The sequence below is a fragment of the Macrobrachium nipponense genome, chromosome 36, assembly GCF_015104395.2.
Source record: "Macrobrachium nipponense isolate FS-2020 chromosome 36, ASM1510439v2, whole genome shotgun sequence".
Lineage (NCBI taxonomy): Eukaryota > Metazoa > Arthropoda > Malacostraca > Decapoda > Palaemonidae > Macrobrachium > Macrobrachium nipponense.
The window spans coordinates 61294611-61309700 of NC_087220.1; positions in this window are offsets into that span (position 1 = coordinate 61294611).

The following is a 15090-nucleotide window of genomic DNA, read 5'->3' on the forward strand; positions in this document are numbered from 1 at the left end:
CAGGCTCCTGCTACGCAAGCGCATAGGTTAGATGGTACGTGGTCAGCGCTAGGCCTACCAGGCGTACCAACCTTGGATGGTCTGCTTGCGCATATATGACGTCACGGTTCCAGCAGGGGCCGGCAGCGCTGAATGTTTCCTCATCCCCGGGCTGCAATTTATGGGAATTAATGCCGCTGCTTCTCCATCCCACTCAGTATTTACAGCGATGCAGAACGTGGGAGGTAATTTGGCAGCAAACGTGCGGTTACCAGCAGAAACCTCTCAGTCTCTCCCTACGGTGGGAGCGATGACGTCACAACATACGTCACAACTCTGAGATGGCAGGCGTGATGACGTCACAGACCGATTCTCGGCCTTTTCGCTGCACCCAGACGCTAATACGCCTTCTGATCCGTCAATGCAAACTGTAATGCAGAAGTTACAGGATATAGAGGAGAGAATGAATAAGAGAGACAAAAAGAAAAAGTGTGATTCGCCTTCTTCGTCTTCTTCCTCTAGTTCGGCGTCATCGCTAAGGTCCGATATAACGTCACGGCGAGGGCGCCAGTCAAGCGTTGGAGGAGGATTCGGGAGTTCCTAGCGGATCCTCGGGCCAAGAGGAGAAGAACAATTCTTCCTCTCCTTCGGACGAAGACTGTCATTTCCAAGTCAGCAAGAAGGTCGGAAAATCAGTGGCTATTAAGCACAAGGTTGCCAGACGAAGCCGTTCGCAAGAGTCCGAACAAGCGAGAGAGGTGACGGCCGGCGAGCTAGCGGCCGAGGCGAGTTGCCAGTTCGGATCGCAAAAACTGCGATACCTCTGGTAAAATCGACGTTGGCGGCGAAAGGTGCAGCAGAGGATGGAATGCAGATCCCAGTTTCGCCGTAAGGCCGTTCAAAATACGTACGAAGGACGATAAGGCTCCTATTAAAAAGTACAAAAAATAGAGAGTTGGCAACCTCGGCGGATACGTTCGTGGAAGGCAGTGTCCGTTCTGGATAGAAGGCCGAGGTCCCTGGCTCGCCGACGCTCGAAAACGATGCCAATGCTAATAAAGACGAACTTACCTCTGTCTTAAGGGAGCCTTCATCTTGGAGATCTAGACGAGATTCCTCGCTCTAGATCCGTGAGCAGAGAAAGAGTGAGACGTTCTCGTTCCCCTGCTGACTATCTGGGATCGAGCCAACAGCGGCCAGCAAAGATCAAAGATCAAAAGGCCGCGGCCGTAGGGCAGGCGGCCGTGGAATTCCGGGCCGTCTGTCAGAAGATAGAGGCGAGAGAACACATCTCTCGTGACGGAGAGTGGTACACTAGAGCCGGAGGAAGGAGAAAACCAAGAGTTTTCTGGCCTCGTATGCAGAGGTTATTGATTTGATTCGTCAATTCAATAGCCTTTCGGAGAGACAGAAAAAACACCGGCCAGTATGCTTCCTCCTGGAATTGACATGGCGTTTGGACCTAACGAGGGCTTAACCAAGGTGTCGTATGAATTGCCTTGCTCGAGTCATGCGGAATCGGTGCTTGCAACACGTAACGCAAAAGATTGCAGGGAGGGATAATTCCTTAAGATCTAATAGATCATTTAAATTTATTCCCCCTCCAATGATAAAGCAAAGGAAATATTATACGACACCGAAGTCCCTTTGCTGTCTAGACAAATGAACCCTAATGTTGTAAGGTTAAGGCCTGGATAACCTTGGATCAGGTTAAAATGGAGTGCCCTTCGATGACGTACCAAGAGGCTGCCACGTTTAGAAGCAACAGCTTCTTCTGTCTTTCAGGCTGCGTCCTGGTTAGACCTTTGGTCAACAGCAGTGGCGGAAAATTGCATCCTCGGAAGCAACAACAGGAAGTAGTAGATGAACCATTGTTCATTAGATTACTACAGTCAGGGTCCAAGGCGATTGCGTACCTGACAAACGTAAGTGCCAATGTTTGGGCAAATATCCTGCTAATGAGGAGAGATGCAGCATTGGCTAGACTAAGCCGCAATGTGGATTTGGATTCCCTGTTAGCAATGAGGAATGGGGATATCTTAGAATCGCAACTACTGTTGCCAGAGGTCATACTGGAAGAAGCGATAGATAGAAGAAGGATGGACACTAACGATAGGTTGGTGCAACAGGCAGTTAGGAAAACCTCTAACAGTCAAACTATTCCTTTGGAGGGAAGACAACAGCAGATGTCTCGAAAGAAACCAGTGAGACATAGCATCCCTAATAGAGTCACAAGACCCTCTTCCCCAAAGAGGATAACTCATCGGCCCTTTTCACAACAATAGAAACAACAGAGGAAGGGGCAATAGGGGAAGGGGGAAGGGGGAGAGGCTCAAGAAGAGGTAGGATGGTCGCCTCCCATCACTCGGCCACACCAGTGGGGGGTTGCCTGGCAAATCACTGGAAGGTGTGGCAGGAACTAGGGGCCAGAGCAGTGGGTGGTGGATGTTCTCAGGATCGGGTATTTGATTCCGTTCGAGGTAACCCCACCGCCCCTGACAGATCAACCATTACCCCACGTCACTTATGCCCACAGATCTCAGAAGGCCACTATTCTGCAGGACGAAGTGAAGAAGATGATGGAAAAAAGGAGCTGTGCAACAAGTATGCAGTCCGACAAAAGGCTTCTACAGCAGAGGTTTTCCTGGTACCCAAATCCAACGGGGAGTGGAGGACAGTAATAGACCTGTCAACGCTGAATCTGTTTATAAGGAAAACCAGTTTCAAGATGGAAACTCCGAAAAACGGTTCTACAAGCAGTCAGAATCGGAGACTTTATGCTGACAGTCGATCTAAAGGACGCATACTTTCAGATACCAGTCCATCAGTCTTCAAGGAAATTCTCCGCTTCAGTCTTGCAGGGAAAGCTTTCGAGTTCAAGGTCCTGTGCTTCGGATTGACAACGTTCTCCTCAAGTTTTTACAAGAGTGTTCACCCTCGTGTCGGCATGGCGCACGCTCAGGGGATCAGGCTGATAAGATATCTGGACGATTGGCTGGTGATAGCAAAGTCCAGGAGAAATTACTCAGGGACAGGGCGACCCTCCTGCAGCTTTGTCACAGCCTAGGTATTGTGGTGAATCAGCAGAAGTCGCAGCTGGATCCAAGTCAAAAAACGTTTGGAATATCTGGGAATGGTGATAGACACAACACAAGCCAAAGTATTCCCGACAGAGAGTACAGAAATGCAAACAAGTGGTGAATGCCTTTCTGGGAAAGCAGACACAGCCAGCAAGACAGTGGCAGGTGGTGCTGGGAATCCTAACCTCCCTGGAGAAGCTAGTACCACAAGGAAGGCTACACCTTCGGTCCCTACAATGGAGGATGAAGGAGTTTTGGTCACCAACAGTAGATCACCCGTACGAGCAAATTCCCTTGTCGGCAGAGTGAGGAAAGACTTGCTGTGGGTGGGTGGACGACGACAATCTGACAGTGGGTGTCCCCTTCAACAATCCTGCCCAGTACCTCTTGCTGTTCTCGGATGCATCACTAGAAGGGCTGGGGTAGCCCTATGGAGGAGTTGATGGTGTCAGCAAAATGGAGTTGCAAGGACAGAGAACTCCATATAAACGTGCTGGAGTTGAAAGCAGCTTTCCTGGCTCTACAAGAATTCAGGGAGAGAGTAAAGGGACACTCGGTGGTATTGATGTCAGACAACACCACAGTAGTAGCTTATATAAACAAGCAAGGAGGCCTAGTTTCTCGGCAGTTACATGTGATGACAGTTCAACTTCACCAGTGGGCTATAGAGAACCTGGTAGACATCAAGGCCAGGTATATTCCGGGAAAAAGAAACATAGTGGCCGACAAGTTGAGCCGCAGGGATCAGATTCTGGGAACGGAGTGGTCCCTACACCAACAGGTAGTGGACAGGATGCTCATGTTGTGGGAAGGACCGATCATAGACCTATTCGCAACCAGGTACAACAAAAAGTTGGAAGTGTATTGTTCAGTAGTCCCGGACGCAGAGGAGCAGCAGCAGAAGATGCGCTACAAACACCCCTGTGGGACAATCTGGACGTGTACGCATTTCCTCCATTTTGTCTAATCCGTCAGGTTCTGAACAGGGTAATGCGGTCTAGAACCTCAAGATGACCCTGGTAGCCCCGTTATGGCCGAAAGCAGAGTGGTTTCCAGACCTACTGGAACTCCTAGTAGATGTGCCAAGAGAGTACCTCCATGGAGCAACCTTCTGTGTCAGCCTCACGTGGAGAGGTACCACAGCGGTGAAGTCCCTATCGCTTCACTGGGTGGAGACTGTCAAGTATCTCCTCCGAGAGCGAGGGTTTTTCGCAGAAAGCAGCAACTCAGATGGCAGGTAATATCAGAAAATCATCTGCGACAGTATCCAGGGAAGTGGTCAGCATACTGTGATTGGTGTCGTAGGCGGGGGGGGAACGTGTCTCCACTCGGTACCACTATTCAGCAGTTAGCGGACTTTCTGATATATCTCAGAACAGAAAAACATATGTCTGTATCTGCAGTGAAGGGGTACAGGGCTGCTCTAGCCTCAGTCTTACGAATGAAAGGAGTGGACATATCGTCTTCATGGGAGTTGGCCATGCTGATGAGGAGCTTTGAACAGTCATGCCCACCAAAGGAGCTAAAAACCCCCAGATTGGGATCTGACCAAGGTACTGAGTAGTCTGACAAACCCCCTTACGAACCACTAAGGCAGTCCACGGATAGGAGCCTGACCCTGAAGACAGTCTTCTTATTGGCCCTGGCTTCAACCAAAAGGGTGGGGGAGCTACATGGCCTCTCATATCTCATAAAGCACTCGAGAGGTTGGGAGACTTGGTGTGTGAGTTTGTCCCCAGAATTCGTGGCAAAGACCCAAAATCCAACAATAGTAGACCGGCCAGATTCGACTCCTTTACCATACCTTCCTTGGCAGACTTTGTAGACAACGACAAAGCTGAAATGCTCCTGTGCCCCGTCAGGGCACTAAGGGAGTACTTAAAGAGAACAAGGCACCTCAGGCCGGGGTGCCAGAGGTTGTTCGTAAGTACAGGACGGAACAAGAAGGAAGTGTCCAAGAATACAATATCATTTGGCTAAGGGAGACAATCAGAAAATGCTTATACTGCAGAAGACAGAGGGTCAGATAGCCAGGTGGGAGCTAGAGCTCATGACATCAGGGGTGTGAGTGCTTCCCTAGCATTTAAGAAGAAGAACATGTCTGTGGATAAAATTCTGAAAGCTGGCGTGTGGAAGCGCCAAACAACTTTCACCTCATTTTATTTGAAAGATGTTGCCCATAGATCCTTGGACACCTTTTCCTTGGGTCCAGTGGTGGCGGCCCAACAAGTGATATAGTTTCATCCAGTGCCCCTGGCGGGTCAGTTTGCGTCTAGTCTAAGATGAAGGTATGAAAGTAGAATGAATGGGAATGACTGGTCTTTTTTTCTTTACTACTTTCTTCCTACTCCTTTAACTACGGGCAATATGAGGAGAGTACCGTCATGTGCTGGAACGGACTAGATGCAGGTGAGATGGTCAGCCATACTGTGAAGCTATCTTAGCTGATGATATACTTTTCAGTAGCAACACACCCCTCTGGATAATAAGGAAAGAGGGGTGAAGGTCGATCCAGTCGCAAGGGACAAGAGTAAACAGTAGAATGGTATCTACACCCAGTGGGAGAAACCAATAGATCCGCTTATATCTTTGGTCCTAGGTTCATTGTCCATTCTCTAGAATTTCCCTATATATTCGGAAATGGATAAGGTGGCAAACTTCCAGTCAGTTGTAGAGACTTACCTCCCTCCAAATAGTAAGTCTATCCTAATGTTAAGACCGAAGGTTTGTTTCGTGTATGAACAAATACCAAATTTGTAACTAATTTGTATTTTTCATAACTAACAAACCTGAGGTCTTAACAGTTAAAGGCCCACCTCGAACCACCCCTCTAGCAGTCTAAACTGGGTTAGAAATATAACTGATGGGTCACAGGTAGCCGTGGGCATTCTGGGTATACATGCCCCGTGACCTGGTATAGATGCCATTAGTCCCTGGATCTCACAAGTGTAATTTTAATTCTACCGGAGGTTTCCAGCTTGGCGCTAGTAAATCCTAATGTTAAGACCTCAGGTTTGTTAGTTATGAAAAATACAAATTAGTTACAATTTGTTTGGTATTTTTGAAAGACGGGGCGTGTTCTATTATCAACACCCGTGCGTTTAAAGTACGACCACAAAAACTTGTAAACATTGACGGGGGGTAAACTACGCGCGTACCGAACGCCCCTCCCTCACCTCTCCCCCCCAAACGAAACGTGTTGATAAACAGAGTACTCATTTTTGTACACACACATATCCGTCAGTGAATGAGGATGATTGAGCCACGTTGGTAATATATTTAATGGTATTGTGGAGAAGATGGAGAGATTATATATATATATATATATATATATATATATATATATATATATATATATATATATATATATATATGTGTGTGTGTGTGTGTGTGTGTGTGTGTGTATGTGTGTGTGTATAACTGAATCACGAAAGTTTGGAACGTGATAAATGCATAAATAAATGTCTAAGCTTATATCTTTATATATATATCCATATATATATATATATATATATATACTATATATCTATATATATATATATATATATATCATATATACATTTAGTTGTTCATTAAAATTAAAGAAAAATAATATTAATATAAAAATGTTGGAAGAAGACCTTCATTAATACAGATTTTATTGAAAATAATGGCTATTTCAGCCGCATTTATTTTGTATAGAACTTTCTTGATTCTTCTTATGACTGTAATAAGAAGAATAGAGAAACTTCTATACAAAATAAACGCTGCTGAAATAGCCATTATTTTTCATAAATTTTCCAATAAAACCTGTTAAGGTAATAAAACTATAATTAAGAAATAATAATAATAATATAATCTTTAATAATAATAATAATAATAATAATAATAATAATAATAATTTTTTTTTTTAATAATAACAGACTTGTTAAGATTATGAGGGAATTAAAAACTATAATTATTTGATATAATCAGTGTAAATTTACATGCATATACGCCTTATATATAGTATATTTCTAATAGTAAGTATATATATATATATATAGTATATTTTTTTTTTTTTCTTTTAATAATAAAAAAAATAAAAACAGAAACAATCTACTGACGAAAACCAGCAAAAAACTATTCCACAAATATCCTCTGATACGAAAACTTTATAAATATGTTTACAAATTCTCTCAATGTACTGCACTTCATTCCATACATAAATACACTTCAAGTTAAAATAGAGCTTACGTCCACAAAAAAAAAAAACAAAAACAAAAAAAAACAAAAAAAAAAAATTAAATCAAAGAAACTATTGTGCACTACGAAAAACTTACCCCATCCTTATGATATGCTGAGAAAGCATGAAATACAAGAACAGTAGATTAATAATAGCAAAATGCAAAAATGCAGACCGTAGTATACTTTAAAATAACGATATAATATGAAAAATTGCCTTTTCAATATAGTTCAAGATGATGATAACGTAATGGAACGATTACAATTGCTTCTTTTTACACAAGATAAAAACGTCACTTTAAAAGATGCTGACTTGATCTTCTGAAAAATATTAACTGGTTATAACATGTAGAGCTTTTCCTTCATTGAGAGAGAGAGAGAGAGAGAGAGAGAGAGAGAGAGAGAAGAGAGAGGAGAGAGAGAGAGAGAGATGAGTCTCTGTGTGTATGTTTGTGCTTGTGAGAGGAGTCTATGTGTATGTATGTTTGTTTGTTTGTTTGTTTGAGAGAGAGAGAGAGATGAGTCTATGTGGATGCTTGTGTTTGTGAGAGGAATATATGTGTATCTGTGTTTGAGAGAGAGAGAGAGAGAGAGAGAGAGAGAGAGAGAGAGAGAGAGAGAGAGAGTCATTTCAACGTATCAAACGCAATTACACTCTGACCGTTACGTGACCCTGATCCAAAACAATAGGGGGGTAGAGGTGGGGAAGGACCTCGACCAAGGTCACTGGGTGGGAGGGTGCACTGAGTCTAATGCAAATGAATGTTACCGTACAAGTAAAACAATTCACTCTTAACTCCTTCACTCCTATGTACACATACTAAGTACATTGTCTATTTTATCTAAGACGGATTGTGTAACGGGTCGGGTGTATTTGTAATAAAATCCCATATGGATACTAAACTACTTTTCTTCTCCTGGTCCCCTCCTTGGATTGTTCTGTGAGCCTTCTGCTCCGGATCTCTCTCTCTCTCTCTCTCTCTCTCTCTCTATATATAGATTATATATATTATATATATTATATATATATATACACGCATTAAGATACAAAAGTCCTTTAATATCTAATTCACTCTACCTCGGAATTTATATATTTTCAATATATAATAACGGAGGGGGTAATTTTTTCGTTGATAAAATTTCGTCGGCTCAACTAAACTAAAAATTCCCCTTCGGTTAACATATATATAAAAATAAGATGAATTCCGAGGTGGAGTGAATTAGCTATTAAAGGACAATTCTAGCTTAATGCGTATATATATATATGTATATATATAATATATATATATATATAGTATATATATATATATATATATATATATATACACCTTTCAGTTGTGTTCTTTGTAATCCTGTGACTCGCACCACCACAATCGACCAACCACCAGGAACATACAACCCCAGCATGTGTGTGTAGTGGTCCTGAATTATACGTAGCATTTTACTTTCCAGAGACGCGTATCTTAATGGTATTAATATTCAAAGATCTAGTGGTAACCTTGAGCATAATAAATCATAATACAACTGCTCGACAACAAGTCTGGATAAACGTTTAAGAAGCAGCATCAAAAGCCAAGCGCTGGGACTTGCGAGGTCATTCCGCGCTGAAAGGGAAATTGAAAGTGAGTTGGTCTGGAAGGTGTTAACAGTAGGAAAACCTCAAAGCAGTTGCACTATGAAACCACTGTTAAAAGAGGGTGGGAAGTGAGATGTAAGAAAGAGAATATGAAAGGAGGTGCAGTAAAAGAAACGAAAGGGGTTGCAGCTAGGGGCCGAAGGGACGCTGCAGTAGAGAACCTCGAGTAATGCCTACAATGCACCACGTGAGGTGCACTGGCGGCGTTAGCTAGCAACGGTGGTTTAACTGTCAAGAGCTGGTGTAACGTGGCAGAAATATTAACAGTATTTCGTAAGACATTCCTTGCACTGTCTAATGGCCACGATCACGAATAAGTGTCCACTCTTTCTCTTTCACGAACACCTACAAACGTAAACTGCATCGAAATATAACGCTTTCATTTTTTAGGAAAAGGCGTGCCCTTATTACGATAAACTCGATTGCGGTCATAGGCAATTCCTTTATCTAATAACAGACAACATATCAGGCAGCATTCAGAAATGAAGACAGTAGGCCTATAACCCCATAGTTTATCATATAACGTTTTTTTCCTGTCATTTTCATCCACGAGTCTTTTTCAGTAGGATTTTAAAATCTATACTGTTAGACTGTAGAAGCAGTAGGCCTACATTTCTATGGTTTATCATTGAAGTAATGTATTTCTATACTCTGTTTTTTTTTCCATCTGTCCACCCGCCTGTGGTGTTTGCGTATGGTAACACTGCGTCCGGGGCTTAGGATAGTTACGCTATGTATAAGTTTAGGTAAATAAAAGGATATCTGGGTGTACCTTTGCAACTGAAAAGTTTTTTATAATTTACTATATGCAAATTACACCGTTAATATTCGAAATAGGGTATTATTATAATTGTTGAATGTAAGCTGAATATAACTATCTAAAGCCCGGGACGCAGCGTTACCCTACGTAAACACCACTGGCGGGTGGACAGATGGAAAAAAAAACCGAGTCTAGTCATTTTTACCGATAATTTTTTTTTAGTCTATTATTTTACTTGTATTACTTACAAGACTTAGAGTATTAACTACTGAGATTTCCAAGGCTTGGTGCTAATATCAGCTGCTTTGCAAAACGGCCCCATAAAAGCTTTATCAGGTAACCGTAACAGGCCTAAAAGACTTGTGTCTCGGCCGATGGATTGTGCATGGGACTACTACAATTCACCTTTGTTATCAACAAAGTAATCATCTCTGTTATTTTCATTCCAACCTCTTAGATTGTCTTCTTATCTGTGAGAGAGAGAGAGAGAGAGAGAGAGAGAGAGAGAGAGAGAGAGAGAGAGAGAGAGAGAGAGAGAGAGCCACATGGTTCTCACAAAAGGCCGTGTGCTTACACCGTTTAGAGACAATTGCACGGTTTAGACATACAACCATATGTCTATAAAGGTCAGAATGACAGTTAAATATACCTAGAATACACGGTTCAGAGAACTACAGGCCTATATAGTTCAAGACATCTGTAGGCCTATGTAGTTCAGACACATCTGTAAGCCTATGTAGTTCAGAGAAATCTATAGGCCTATACACTTCAGACATATCTGTAAGCCCATACAGTTCAGACATCTCTGAAAGCCTATAAGTTCTGAGACAGGTGTAGGCTTATACGATTCATGGACAGCTGTAGGCCTATAGGATGTGCCAACAGAATCAAAAGACAGCTACGTACTTATAGAAATATACATTTTTCAGATATATAAATGCATGCCTACATGGTTCGAAGTAATAACTTCCTGGTTCAGAGAGAGAGAGAGAGAGAGAGAGAGAGAGAGAGCGCACATGTTTGGACAATTCGTACCGACAGTTATATGTCTACACGGCCCAGAGACAGCTAACAGTTCAGAGATACAGTATTATGCCTACACAGACCAGAGAAAATTGTGCGTGGTACACACACAGACACACACACACACACATAGCGAGAGAGAGAGATATATATACCTACATCACTCCAACGTCATTTCCAATGCAAAAAGACAAAAAATATCAGCACCGTAATCACATCGTATACCCACACGATATCCTCCGAATACACAAACTTGATAACAGTACCCCAAGCAGAGGAAATGAAAAGCATACGAAATCAGCTGTAGAGCACCTTTCATATTCAAAACCACACACACACACACACACACACACGCACACTTATTCCTGACAGGATCCCCATAACAGCTTTGTTTGCGTCGCCATGCGTTGGGTGACACCACAGCAATATAAAATCGTGGCCATACCAGTCCTCAGCAGCGCTGACAGAATAACAATGCTGTAGAAAGTCGCAGAGACCTATACCTGTCAGGTAACGATAGGCAAGTGTGTTAAAGTACTATACATCGTATCCACCTTTATATTAGTATAATATCGCGGGCGATACTTCACAGGCTAATGAATATATGGTTTCTATAACGGTCCTCCATTTACGCTTCAGCCTGTAGAATGTTATGTCTTTATTATATTAATATGCTACATGTGCTACAAAATGTCTGAGTATATCTTAGCATTAGTCCGCCGGTTATACTGTATATACTGACTGCCATTTTATCATCCCAACAAAATGCGACACAAAAAGGCCTATAAGCTCACAGATAAGCTTGGGTAGAGTAACAAAGCATATTATAATCTTTCTATGTCTTAAGAAAAAGAGAGAAAAAACAGTATTCATCAGAGAGGACAACTTCGACAATGGTTATTGTATATAGGCCTAGATGCAGCGTTAACAATAAATGTTATAGCTTTATCTATGATTATTCTGCTGACGACTTGATCTTCGAATCGAAGCGATTACTTTTTTTCCATCAGCAGCAAGAATTTGGTAGCACCGCTTTCGCATATAATAATAAATAATCACCTGTTACCAGTTTATAATTCACAAACAATGTTAAAATGTTTATACAGTATTGCAGCAAGCAAACATTCCTCTGTAAACTTGAAATGTTAAAATATTCCTGCTTCACAATGTTGCCATTTTAACATACTCCAAAAAGGTAAGATTTAAAAATAAGCTACACACACACAAACACACAAAACAATATATATATATATATATATATATATATATATATATATATATATATATATATATATATAGCGAATACCTGCTGATATTTTCCTGCAGTATTCGCTTATTTAATGAAGTCACGTGCATCTACTGTGATTATATATATATATATATATATATATATATATATATATATATATATATATTATTATATATATATATATATATTGCTCACAGTCTTGCAAACGCTTATCGTTTACCGTTACCTAACGCTGCTTTAATACATCTCATACATTTCTTTTCGCTACCCAATCATTCCAAAAAAATTTCTAAAACATTCCAAAGCAAAAACTAAATAGAAATTAAGATTAAAATAAAACTAAAAGTGAAAATGAAACAATAAATATTCACGCGACGAACCTTGACGGATACGGCGCTGATTGCAATAGATTTCTCACACAGAAAATCAGTTATCACGATTTACAAAATAATGTGTCTGTAATTCACCAAGTTTCGCGTTAATTACAATTTTTAAAAGAATTTTAAAGGATTTAAAGTAAAATTAAAGTAAAATCCGTCGAAAAGTAAAGAACCGTTTGAACTACACTAAGACGCCCTCGACAAGACCTTGAGAAAACGTTCTCCGGTTGACCAGTGATTCACGATTCGGTATTTCTGCCGAAACGGAAATTTTAAAATATAAATCATTATAAAAATGACAAATATATAATAGAATAAAAGATATTTGTGAAAAACATAGGGTTTTATCAATTTTTAATAGGTCTATAAATAAAGTAGGGGTGTAAGACCACCGGCGACTTTTGAAAAGTTTTTCGAAAAATACCTAGGCCTAGGTTATAAATGAGAGAGAGAGAGAGAAGAGAGAGAGAGAGAGAGAGAGAGAGAGAGAGAGAGAGAGAGACTACAGCTGGTTGTCAAAATCTGTTCCTCCCTCCTCCCGTGTGTCCCTTTAAACTCGAGTAACCCTCGAGACTTGTGTGGAAACTATTATTCGGCAGGGGGCGAATTTTCCCCCAATAACCCCCTGGGGAAGGTTAAAGCAACCCTTCCGAAAGGGGCCATACAAAGAATAAACATTTAATTCACTCTGGGCGCCTCCACTTACCTTTTCCTTGGCCCTGCCAGCATGTTTTTGGACGGCCTTCGCGATGATACCCCCTTTCAAGTCCGCCATCTTCGAGTCCTAGACCAACACTGGGAGAAAAGTTAGAGATCTCGCGGCGGCTCTCGTAACACCAAACTCTTGTAAAAACCTCTATCCACAGTTTTTAATCGCAGACGGCCGGTTAATAAACTTCGGCCGGTATAATGACTATCCAGCGCACTGCGTTATAATCGATGCGATATTTTTTTCCCAGAGCTGTTCACCCGAGAGATACTATAATACAACTGATCGCCGCCGAAGAGCATCACCCCCACCGTCCCGACCGCATTATTGGAACGCCCCGTACGGAGTTCTCCTCAAAAGTAGCTGAAACTGCGACATTTTGTCGCTGTTGATTTTCAAGGTCTCGGCGTTGCTTTTCTTTTATTTCTTCTAGACAACGAATTCCTATCTGTCCCTCCGGTCATGTTGCCAGTCACTGGTTGTCTTTGCAATGCATCCCGGTAGCGATATTAGCCGTGTAATTTGACACCGCCAGTCGGGGGGTGTAGTGATGCAACAGGTGTTCAGGGGAGGTGCCACTACACGGCAGGTATGACCAAGTTTAACTATAATGCCGTACTGTGCCACCACTCGGAACCTCTGACATCCATTATGCCTTCAGATGGGCCATTTTCGCTCTCTACAAATCACTCGTTTCCCGATTTTCATCTGTTCCGCGGATCGTGGCATTGTCAAGTCTGGGAGCTATCTTTTGCATGCCTATGACGTCTCATTTGAACCAATGACTGACTGATATATGATTCATCTCGTTGGCACTGCTTACTTTGGCCCCTTCCCCTTCCCCTCCTCCTCTCTCCCCAACCCCCAAACCCCTATCTGTGCACATGATGTTATCATGGCAACGCCTACCATACACCATATCAGTAATCTGAAAGACAGTATCTAATCTTTTTTTACACATCAGTGACATGACAGTCGCATCAAAATGATTATTGCTAAATAAACAATGTCGCTCTCTTGATGACACCCAAACTAAATCTAACATGGAAAAACAGGCTTCAAACAACATGATGTTCAGTTGTTGTCGAAAGAGCACACACACACACACACACACACAGATTGATGTGTATAGACCGAAGACCAATTTATCCCCTAACGCAGTGACACCAGCTGGTCTATTTTAGTCTTGTTGCATCCATCTACATCTCACACATGGTCTCTCACTCTTTCTTCCTTTCTTTCTCTTTCTCTCTCGAGGTTTTCTAACTTCCTTTCAGTATGTCTTTCGTAATCGCTACACATTGAAAGGTCGTTTATGCGTTTAGTGGTCCAGTGTCGCCCCAATTTGCATCAGACTGTCCATCTGTTCTGATGTCGTACTAGCAAACGACATCAGTGAACTTGTTTGCAATATCGTAGCAACTGTCCTGAATTTGTTCCCTGGCTCAGGACGAACTATCCTAACCATTATCTTTCTGGCTCATAATAATGGTATACCTTTCTGGTTTTCAGCCAGCATTTTGGGATGAGACCGCTAGGTCTATGCATTTCTCCATTCCAGTTGCAACTCGCCACAATCAACTATCAAACACCTATTTCCTTTTCTTTTGGTTGACAGTAGGATTTAATAGGGAGGGAGAGAGAGAGGGAGAAAAAATATTATTTTGTTTCTTTATCTCACTCCAGATTGTGGTCTACACACTCAGGGAAGGCTGACAATTAGCTACAACTATCATTCATGTAATGATCGACAAAACTACTCCATCCTTTTCTCACTACAGCACGTTTGATTTCAGTAACAGCAAACACCTTGGAGACATTCTTTCTTCGGGCATACCTGCTGCTGGTCTATTTTTGCCAAGCTTACTCCCTTGGTGAAGCAATATTTACAGTAGTTGTGTCCCATTCTGCTTCAGTGATGTTTAGACATTTGCGTCAGGTGAACTCAGGCAAGCTAAGGACACTATTACTAAACTTTAGTATATCTTTCTTTATGTAATTAACAAAAACTGAGTACGTTAATGTGGTACTTGGATTCACTTTCGCTGAAAAGCTGCAAGATAATTTTATT